Source organism: Budorcas taxicolor, chromosome 3, assembly GCF_023091745.1.
Source record: "Budorcas taxicolor isolate Tak-1 chromosome 3, Takin1.1, whole genome shotgun sequence".
Classification (NCBI taxonomy): Eukaryota; Metazoa; Chordata; class Mammalia; order Artiodactyla; family Bovidae; genus Budorcas; species Budorcas taxicolor.
In genome coordinates, this window is record NC_068912.1 from 33,648,559 (window position 1) to 33,660,092 (window position 11,534).

General features: G+C 51.1%; 1 protein-coding gene across 1 annotated transcript in view; it reads right to left on the reverse strand.

Annotated features, from left to right (window-relative positions):
• The window catches only part of SLC6A17 (solute carrier family 6 member 17), a 52,192-nt gene extending 44,381 nt beyond the window's left edge, over positions 1-7,811 (reverse strand). The window contains exon 1 of the mRNA XM_052637379.1: positions 7,686-7,811. The gene's annotated coding sequence lies outside the window, so the exon portion shown is untranslated. The remainder of the gene's footprint in view (positions 1-7,685) is intronic.
• Positions 7,812-11,534: the final 3,723 nt, after the last annotated feature.

The window sequence follows — 11,534 nt, forward strand, 5'->3', positions numbered from 1 at the left end:
TGGTTTCAGCTTCTGGACCTGAAAAGAAGGGGATGAGGCTCTGACCTCGTAGGACTGTCATGAGGATAAAATGAAATAGCACAGGGAGCACACCATAAACCCCATCAGCTGCCCCTCCACATGCGCACATGAGGGAAATGGGCTCAACCAGAGGCCCGTTCACCCATGCGCTTGCAGCATCCAGGAACCAGCCTGGAACAAGCACATGGTACCTGAGGACGTGTGGGGCTAGTGGGGGATGCAGGTGTTTGGAGCTCCAACTTATTTCCACTTCTCTCTTGAACTGAAGGAGAACGGAGCCCAGAGACTCTGATGAACTAGAGATACTACTGAAATATGGGATTTAAAAACTTCTCTATATTTTCCCTCTCTCTTTCCCTCCTTCCTGTCTTTTATTTCCTTCAACAGATATTTACTGAACAGTAACTGAGCATCAAGCCCTGTCCTAGTATAGCAGAGAACAGAGAAAACAATGTCCCTGCTCTGGGGGATTTAGAGGACAAATAAAAATCATATATAATACAAATTAATATCACATGAAAATGAAAAGTGAAAGTCGCTCATCGTATCCAACTCTTTGCAACCCCATGGACTATACAGTCCATGGAATTCTCCAGGTCATAATATTGGAGTGGGTTGCCATGTCCTCCTCCAGGGGATCTTCCCAACCCAGGGATTGAACCCAGGTCTCCCGCCTTGCAGGTGGATTCTTTACCAGCCAAGCCACCAGGGAAGCCCAAGAATACTGGAGTGGGTAGTCTATCCCTTCTCCAGCAGATCTTCCCAACCCAGGAATCGAACCAGGGTCCCCTGTATTGCAGGTGGGGATTCTTTACCAGCTGAGTTACCAGGGAATATCGTATATAGGCATAAACTATATCCATAGTGACATCAAATAAATATATACAGGGGATAGAGTGAGGTAGGGATGCTATAATGTATAGGGGGTATTGGAAAGCAACTCTGCTAAAGACCTGAAAATGTGAGAGCACAAGCCAGGGTATCGTGGGGAAGCAATCATGACAGGGGGACCAGAAAGTGCAAAGGTCCCAAGGCAGGAGCCACACAGGCCCTATGCTTAGAGCATCCTACGCCAGGGTAGAGTAGGATATGCTGAGACAGGAGACTAGCTGGCAGCCTGAGCAGGCAGGACTCATCAACCATGGAAAGGAGTTTGGGTCTTCCCTCGAACAGAAGACTGTTTTTAAAGGGATGGATAGAGTACAAGTTAAAAAGCACATGGGTTAGGAGTCTGGGATTAGCAGATGCAAACTATCACATATAGGATGCGTAAATGGCAAGGTTCTGCTGCACAGCACAGGGAACTATGCTCAGTAACCCGTGATAGACCATAACGGAAGAGAATATGAAAAAGTATGTATACATAGGAATAACTGAATCGCATTGCTATGCAGCAGAAATTAACACAGTGTTGCACATCAACTACATAAATCTCAACAAGAAAAGCAGGTAGGTTAGAGATGGTAGTGACTTGGGCCAGGCTATTGGATAAGGTTGAGGTTTTAAAGAGAGGAAAACAGAGGACCCAGGGTACTGAAATGTACACAGGCCCCGAACAGAAGACCCATGAAAATGTCCTGATTTAGAACAAAAAAATTTTTTAAGTCAGTTGTGAAAACAAAAAGTCCAAGAGTGACAAGCAAAAGCCTGATTCCCTGCTTTTCTTATTTGTGGGAGGCCCACAGTGGCAACAGATGGGTCCTTACAACCTCTGCCCTAATCCTCTGAGCTGGATTTTCTTACAGCCACTATTTCCTCTTGTTCCAGAGAAAGACAGAAGGAATCACGGGTGTCCAATTACCGAAATTACCCACCAGACTGCCGAAGAGCACTTGAAAGAATAGTGATCAGAAACTCTTAATTACAGTCCCAACATGATGTCTCCTTCCTGAGGACCAGAAACGTTTGTGTCTCTTTCCCCAGCAGCCTTCAGCACGGCTTTGCGGAGGGGTGGGCAGAAAGGCACCCCCATCAGGAGCAAGTCACCAGCCACCTGAGATCGCAGCGGAGGGAGCACACGTTTGAAGACCTACTGTCCTTCCATATGTTATTTATCTCCAAACCAACTTGGGGTAAGATGGAATGCTCATTTTACAGATGAAGAAGCCTAAGCTAAGGGAAGATAACTACCGTATACTAGATAGCTACCATGTACTAGATTACCCAGCCATGAAACAGATGAGACAATCCAAGCTGTGGTCCGCCTCACTCAGTAGTCTGCACTCTTCCAGACTTTGGTGCTTTCCAGTCTTCCACACGTGATGACGCACGGAGAAGAGAATACTGCCACGGCACATTGGGTAAATGGAGAGGCTTCTCCATCCTAGGCCCTTCAAGGCTATTTCAGGGGATGAAGGTGTCATTATCTCTGGGCCACATGCCCCCCCATCTGGGGCCCTGGTTAGGAAGTTCTCCAATGCACTGTGCCACACTGCAAAGCGACACACGTGAATCTCATTCAGCAAGTCAACAATGGAACAAGTCCATCTACCATCATTCCTCCTGGAGTTCAGGAGCTTTCTCACTTGGCCAGGTCCATTCCCAAAGCTAAAAGCATAATGCAAACTGGGGGACTGGTCAAGGAGATTCCTTCCAGTGGTTCTAAAGGAGTCCCCAAACTACTAGCAGGCAGGTTGTCTCAGAGGTGTGCCAGGACCGTGGACAGCACCCATCAGGCCATTCTGAAAGCCAGCGCTGGCTGCCGGTTACAGGAGCATGCTCTCCTCCCTGTAGACCCCCAGGAAGAGGAGATCCATGTCTTCCCTGAGCACTCACATGGCAGCACCTGCTGGAGCCATCCCATCAGATGACTGTTCACATCCCCTGAATGGTAGCTTTACCAAACAGCACTGCTGGCCTGGAGTTGGATTTAAAACCACAGGAGCCCAGAAGTCAATAACTAAAGAGAAAATGCAGCCAGCAGGAATTTGGGGTGTGGACCAATAGATTCTATTTGCAAGTGAAATAATAGGTGGCAAATTAGTGGTGTACAGAATCCAACAGAAGTTCCAATTAAACCCGTAATTAGAAATGATGGAATACAGCAAAAGGAAACTTATCTTCAAATGAACTGTGAGTAGGCTGTGGAAGACAGAGTGGCAACTCAGTGGGTCAGATGCAGTCGATTCAATGACTTCCAGGCCTGGAAGCTGGGGTGTTACTTCCTCTGGCCCCACGCTTGCCCCATCCTCACTCCACAAGTGGGCTCAGAGCAGAAGCATTTTCAGTCTCAGCTCCCAAGCTGGGGACTCAGGCTGCCCAAGCCTCATCTGACACAGGATTGATCTCTAACAAAACGTACCTGGTTTTAAACATGAGAATAATTTGGTACAGTAATGCATCTTACACCTGAGCTCACGTTTTCACATGTGAATTTTCTGTGCACAGTGAATATTTAACTATATTTTTTAATAACTGAATTTATCCAGAGATGGACCATATCTTAATTTTTAAAATTACTCATGGGGGATGGGTGATGGGAGAGAGAATTACCCAAAGACTGTATCTCCTCAAAATGGCTGTCTATGGAGCAAGGGCTTCCAAGAAGACTTCTTTGTCCCCTGGGGGCACTTACCTTTCAACAATTCACCCTCACTTTCAGAAACTTCCCCATCGTGAGCAAAGAGGGCTCAAAGATGCGAGGCAGGCTAGGAGAGTAGGGACCTATTCTTCCAGGTGATTTCTCAGAGAGAGAAGAGATGGAGAAGCAGAAGGAATCAGAGACCAAGTTTCCCAGAAGAGTCAAGGACCCCAAGGGTGAGGGGCACAGGCTCCATGGGACGGGACCAGGAAGCAAGCAGCATCCCCCTGGGCAGCCCTTGCCGCCACTGCTGCCAATGACCTTGGAGGGTTAGCAGTTTCACTCTGGGGTCTGGGGCCTCACCAGAAACTGCTGCAGGTCCCTGGCACACACTCTCCAGCAGAGAGACCTGACACATCAGAGTCCACCAGTGACTGGCTGCCCTTTGTACTGCAGAAGCAAAAATCCTCAGGCATCCTCACATTTGTTCTGACTTTTCCTTCACTGCTCCTAGAAACAACCCCAGACTGGGACAGACTTTATAGGAATGAGGTTGGGGTGGTAGCGATCAGGAAGAGAAAGGTGGACAGGACAGTAAAGCATCGAGACAGCGCCTGGGATGTTCTTCTGGATTCCAACCAACCTGGGACCACATACTGTATTCCCCCTTAGAAACTGGGGTATGCTCCTTCTCTATCAATTTCCCATTAGTGGAGGCTCATGTCCCTCTTCTCAGAGCAACAGCTTAAAGAAACAAACTCACAGGTTTAGACAACCTTGTTTGGGTAAATACCTATGTTGTCAGCAAAAATTTATTAAGAACTTATTATGGATTCACATCACATAGACATCAAGAACATGAAGTCTGGAAACTAACAGACCTGAGTGCAAATTCTCAGGTTGCCAGCCACTACCATGTGACCTTGAGCAAATTATTTAACCTCTCTGAATTCACGCCCCACATCTGTAAACTGCTGAGAGCAATAATATGCCTCCTGGGACTGTAATGAAGGTTAAATGAGATAGTATATGAATGAAGCATTTAGCACAGCTCAGAAGCTTCAATAAAAACTTAGATATTATCACTGTGTGGTAAGCACCCAGCACTCTGCTGCTGCTGCTGCTGCTGCTGCTGCTAAGTCGCTTCAGTCGTGTCCGACGGCAGCCCACCAGGCTCCACCATCCCTGGGATTCTCCAGGCAAGAACGCTGGAGTGGGTTGGCATTTCCTTCTCCAATGCATGAAAGTGAAAAGATCCAGCACTCAGCCCTCCTAAAAGCAGGCCAAGCAGGCATTTCCCCACAGATGACCATCCCACCTGCGATCACGGGGCATGCACTACCACAGAGCTACCCGTGGTACTGTGCTTCTGACCTCTGGAAGTCAGAGGGGATGCCAGACTAAAGAAGGCTGATGTAAAAGGAATCTATAATAACAGAATTTTTCCCCATCCTGGTGCTCCAGAAATTTTTGTAAGGATTTCTTGCAGCCCAGCCTGAGAGTGAGCAATAACTCAGACCTGGTTTAGGAAAAGACAAAATCCATCTTCCTTTTAAACTGTTCTGCTGCTTATCTTAGCAGCTTTGAAGGGATTAATGATGCATCGTTCTGCTGCAGCAAATCTGGACAGGAAGGAGCACGAGGAAAAGGAAGCTGCACAGACAGAAAGAACTTGCTTCTTAGGATTCCTCTCCTCTCCTCTCTGTATTTATTATATCATCCTTGGAATTTGCTCCCAGATCCAACTGGGAGGGCAGTGATTCCAGGGTGCATGTACCACTCACTCTCATGAGCATGCACACACGTGCACATGCACGTGGGCACATACACACACACACTCACTCACATACATACATTTCCAGTCGCAAACTAGAGTTCCCTGAGTCAGCATGGCTTCTTTCTTGCTGTCCTGGGGGGTCCCCTGATTTTCTTTGCTCTTGAGGTGCACACATCTTAGGTCAGCACCCAGCGGCCCCAGCACAGCTCTGCCCACCCCCTACCCTCCCCCCACCCGACTCCACATTCCACAGCCCTGCTCTTACTCAGGCTTCCCCACTCAAGATCTCCCAGGGGACACTTGAGGGTTGGAAATAGGTCAATTTGAAGCTGCACTATAGGTCCTTCTCAACCACATGGAAAGCCCTGTCATTTTCATCCCTCTCACACCAAGAAACAAGGACAGGAAGAGAAAGACTCACTTCTGATTAAGATCCATGAGGAAAGGGGTGCGGAACTAACATTTAATGAGCATCTGCTAGGTGTCTAGCACTGGGCTTAAAAATAAGCCTGCAGAAAAGGTACTACTGGCCTCCCTGCTCTACAGTGGAGGAGATCGAGCCTCGGGAGGTGAGGGACTTGCCCAAGGTCACCCCACACTGGCACATGGCAGAGCACTGGGCCCAGTTCTCACTGAAATCACCGGGTCTCCTCCCCCCAAACCCCAACCCTCTCCTCCACTCTCCCCCCCACCTAATCCGGCCCTGCTCACCTTTCCCACGGGCTCACAGCTCCAGGACACTTGCCCAGTAGCCAGATCTCTGCTTAGCTCACTCTGGAGACTTGCTCACCTTCGGTTGGTGACATCAAAACACTGGAAGCTCAGGTCCTTGTCACTCACAAGTCCCAGTAAAGAGCTTCATTCAACTCACACATAGCTGACACACAACTCTGCATGTGACTCAGGCCAAACACTCACTCCAATCAGGCTGGTGGGCACAATCTGCCTTCTGCACTGAGTCACCCTCCAGGCTGAGCTGCAAGGATTTGCTGAAACTCACCACCTACTTAGCCACAGCTGCTCCATTAGAGAAAAAGCCAGCAGAGGAGCTGAGCCTCTGATGGTACCCATGGATGGGCCACGGCCAAGGACAAGCAGGTATGACCTCAAAGCTCCTCCTGCCCAGGTCCACCTCAGCCTATCTGGCGATAATGCAAGCACAGCATGAGACACAAGAAGCCCTCTGCTAACCTCCACTCACTCTGACCTTGTTCTTCAGACATCAGTCCAATACAGCATAACTAAAGTTTTGGTTGAATTGGGTCAGGGGGAGCATTTCAGGATTTTTTTGGTTCCTGAAAGTTCCCATTAACAGGAGCAATGCCCTCAAAACAAGCTTCCTTCTCTACACCCCTGACCTATCTCCCTAACCCAAACCCACTTGCCTCGTGTTCACAGTTGAATTGCCCAAAGGTAGCTCCGGCTAGAAATTCCTTAATCTAAACGATCCGATAAAAATTTTCTCAAAGAACGAAAGAGGAAAGGGAACATTTTTTTTTTTTTAACTCTCCTTGACAGCGACTGGATTCTGTAAGGTGAGTGGCCTCGGGATTTCTGAACACTTGCAGCCTTAATGGGGCTGTCTGAGCCTTAAAAGGAAAGAGCAGGTGGCCGCGCCCCTGCGGGAGCGATCCTCCCTGGAGCACTACAAGCATCGCGCGCCGCTGGAGAGCACGGTGTGCACAGGAATAAACGTGGCAGAGGCCTCGCTCCCGAAGCGGCGCCCCCTCCAGACCTGCACCTCGCGCACCTACGTCCGCGTCTCCGCCATTCTGTTCCCAGACGCGCTTCCCTGGAGGGAGCATGGGCTCTCCGCTATCTAGCTTCGACTTCAGCCAGGACCAGCCCCAAGACTGGGAATTAAATATTTATCTCAGGCGCGAGCGCTCTGCTTCTCTTGCCAATGTTACTGTCAAGGTCATGGGCCTGAAGCCGAGTGGCTGGGGCTGGGGTCCCCAGCCGCGCAGGAGACTCCCGGTGAGAACTGCACCCTAGGCGCGCAGCTCTAGGCGGCGGTTCTTGCCGGGCCTCCTCCCCGGTCCTCCGCGCGCGCTTGCCTCGGCAGCTCTGCCCGATTACCTCTGGAGTTCTTCGGCCCTCCTGAGCCCGGGAAGGTGAAGCCGGGTGTCCACCCCGTGAGCGGGGCGCAGGGCACCCGCGAAGCGCCGGAGAAGCTCGGGCCTCAAGGTTCCGTCGCCAGGCAACGGCGGATCAAGTGGCTGGGGCCCTCGCACAGCCAGGCGGATACCCGGGCAGCGCCGCCTCGCACCTCAGTCCTTAGGCCTCCCGGGCTGGGGCGGGGCCGGAACAGCTGAAGTTGCGGCGGCTGGTCCCATAAAGCCAGGCGGGGCGCGGACAGCGACTCACCTGTCCCGCGTGGGTCGTAGCGCGGTCTCGGCTCCTGCACTCGGACCGAGCAGCTTCGGTCCCCGACGGGTGGCGGGCGCACAGCCCCTCCCACGAGCAGTCCGAGTGTGGCGGCGACGGGCCCCAGCCGGGGCTGGGAGGAGACCCGGCGCCGCGCACGGGCGCACGCGACTCTGAGCACTCCTCGCTCCCTCCCTCGCCGCCGGTCCCGGTCGGTCTCCCGCCCGCGGCGTGCTCGGGCCTCGGGGGAGCGGTCCGGGAACCCAGGTACCGCGGCGGAGGGAGCGCGTGAGGCTGCAGGCGCCGGAGCCCAGTGCCAACCTCCCTGCACTCGGGCCGCGCCGGCTCTGCGGAGCGGAACGGAGCGGGGCGGAGCGCAGCGCTGCGCGCACTGTTCCCTCGCTTTGCGAAAGGCCACCCTGACGGCGGGGCGCCGTGACGCAGGCTTGACTCACGCGCGGCACCGCGTCACTGCGAGGTTCTGGGGCCTCTGATGGCAGACGTAGGCGGAGTGGGCCAGGAGAGGGAGGGGTCTGCATGGGAGCAGCCTCCTGAAGCCCCCGGCCAAGGAACCCAGACCCTGGAGAAGCAGTACCAGATTCTGCCCTAAAAGAGAAATGGGACCCCCATGGCCAAGGCCCTCCTGAGCCTGGGCCTCACGTCCTTCATCTTTCCAGGCCCATCTCTTTCGGCTGTCTGGTATGAACTCAGCACCAACCAAACCTGGTTATTCCCTTGTCCTGGCCACTTCCACCTCCATGCTTCTGTTCACTCTCTTGTCAATTCCCCACTCCACTGTCCTTCCATCTTACCACTCCTCAAGATCCTTCCGTGTGTGGTTCAGCTTCTCAAGACGTCACTCATCTCCTGAGCTCCTATGTAAGGGGGAGGCTGCAGGAGGTGCGAAGATCACTGCTCTGGGAGATGAGGGTGTGGAACCTCTGGGAGAGACAGAGTGGGGTTTACCTAGGAACCCTTAATTCAAGACAGAAGGATGGGAGAACCCGACAAGATGAGTAAAGTGAGGACTTATGGAGGAGATGAGACAGGATCCTGGCCACAAGCAGTGACAGGATTTCAGTGGAAAGGGGTAAGGATGACCCTTGTGGAGGGGACAGCATGATAAGGGCAAAGATGCAAGGGAGTGGAAAAGGTATGCAGTTGGGATGACTGCCTGATATGGAGCAGGGGCGGGCTGAGAGCAGGTGCAGTTAGGGAGGTGGGAGCCATTCCTCGGGGACTTGGAAGGCTGTGTGGGCAGCCTGGATGAATTAACTCAGCTCTAGAGGACACTAAGGGGACGTTGGCACTAGAGGCAGGTGTCTGGGAGTAATGGGAGGTGGAGGCTGTTATCAGTTGTTCTACTGAAAGGCAATAGGACCATTGTCATGAATTCTGAGGGTTCTGAGATTTTACCCTTGGATCTAATGTGAAGACTCCCCAGTCTTTTACAATCAGCTGCAAACCTGCCAATCTTTGCCCCCAAGGGAGACCTTATATTTGTTATACTGGAGGACAAACAAAACTGCCCTCCACTGGGGGAGACACTATCTCTACCTTTCAAGGCTGTTTGCTGTGTGAATCTCCTCCAAAAAGATGATCTGGAACAAAAAGCCTTCAGTGCCTCTACCCGTGAGACCTGTGAAAACTTGAGTCCCCCATAAATTATCTTCTGATAGACATTTATCTTTTCACTCAACCACTAATTAGTGCTACCCTGCTGTTTGCCTGACTCCATTCTAGGCCCTGAGGATAAGGCAGAGAACAAGACAGATAATGATCCCTGCCCTCCTGGAGCTTCCACTCTGGTGGATCCAGCCAGCCATGCATAGGGGGTGGAGGGGCATGGCAGGCAGTAGCAAGTGATACAGCAGGCTTGACGCACAGCCCCGCGTCACTGCGAGGTTCTGGGGCCTCTGATGGCAGACGTAGGCGGAGTGGGCCAGGAGAGGGAGGGGTCTGCCTGGGAGCAGCCTCCTGAAGCCCCCGTCCAAGGAACCCAGACCCTGGAGAAGGTAAACCTGTGATGACTGACCTGGTGTGGGAGAGGGAAGGAAAGAGTCTGAGAAGGGTGGTTGTAAGGCAGAGAACTTGAAGGTGGTGTGGTGAGGGGTAAGGAGAAGGACTTTGCAGTCGTACAGACTGACATTTTCATCATGGCTGCCATTTACTAGAAACCTTGAAGAAGTTACATAACCTTTCTGAGCCTCAGTTTCCCCATCTGTAAAATGAATAACACACACCCCATAAAGTTGTTATGGTGATCAGAGAAGATTATTCCTTTAAAATATCTGGTATCACATCTGATAAAACATGTGCTTAATAAATTACAGTTGTTAGTGGCATTATTTATTGGGTAATTGTATTGTTACTAACCACAGTAAAGAATCTAGAAACAGGAGCAGATTGGAGGAGCATTGGGGAAGAAAGTCATGAGATAATAAGCCATGTCGGGAATGAAGCAGATTTCCCATATGACACTAGTAGTAAAGAACCTGCTTGCCAGTGCAGGTAGATGTAAGAGACACGGTTTCGTTGTTGGGGATCTTTGAGACCTGCTGCTGCTTTCTCACTCCCTCACGAAATCTATCCCTAAATCCTGGAGACTTTTTCTCCTAAATACCTCTAGGATCTTGCCAGTTCTCTTGAACTCTGCTGCTACAACCCTAGGCCAGGCAATAATCACTGGCCACATTAACTCTCACTCTCACCTCCTGACTCTGACTTCAGTCCCGTGCCCTTTTCTCCACGCAGCAGTGAGCGTGATCTTTTAGAAGCACAGATATGCTCACCCTCATTGCCAGCTTGCAGACTCTTGCCCACATCTTTAACAGGTCCTTCAAGGCCCCTCGTCATCTCCAGCCTTATTTCACACCCTTCTCCCCACGGCCTTCTCTGCAGCCCACTATCTCCACAACCTTCTCAGCTCTCCTGCTCACCCACTCTCTCCTGACTCAGCCTCCAGGCCTTATGCCCTCTCTGCCCAAAGCCACTAAGTCTCCTCCTGTTCCCCCGTTCCCCACCTACTCCCTCACAGAGTTCACTTAAACCCTACTTCCTCACGAGCCTCTCCTGACCTAGAGAAGAGTCCAGTGCATCTCCCAGGTGGACATAGCTTCTTCCTTGCGGCCCTCATCATGCTTGTGAATGAGGGCCTGCTGGTGTGGCTGGGGCTGAGGCACAGTCTCCGTGGCTTGGGTGTAAGCTCCACGCAGCAGAGACCACCTTCAACACAGAGTAGACGCTCCATAAGGATTTGCTGAAAAGGTAAGGTGTGATTTCAAATATGAGCATAAAGTCCAGGAAAGAGGGTGGAGATGCAACTGGGGAGTGATAAGCATAAAAGGGGTCGTTAAGTGGAGGAAACGATGGCAGAGGAAGTACATAAAAGTCAATCAGACAGAATCTGAGGGGTGCAGGGCATTGCTTACGTCTAAGGGGCAGGAGGAACAAGAGGGTCAAGAAAGAAGATAGAAGAGAAAGAGAAGTCAGGAGTGAGAGGACAATGCCTATCACAGGAGAACGAAATCTGAGCTGGAAAAATTGGCCCCTGCAGTAGAGGTGCCAGTGTTCATAATTCACCCCATTTTGACTAACCTAGGAACCCTCTTCCAACAACACAAGAGAAGACTCTACACATGGACATCACCAGATGGTCAATACCAAAATCAGCTTGATTATATTCTTTGCAGTCAAAGATGAAGAAGCTCTATACAGTCAGCAAAAACAAGACCGGGAGCTGACTGTGGCTCAGATCATGAACTTCTTATTGCCAAATTCAGACTTAAATTGAAGAAAGTAGGGAAAACCATTAGACCATTCAGGTATGACCTAAATCAAATCCCTTAC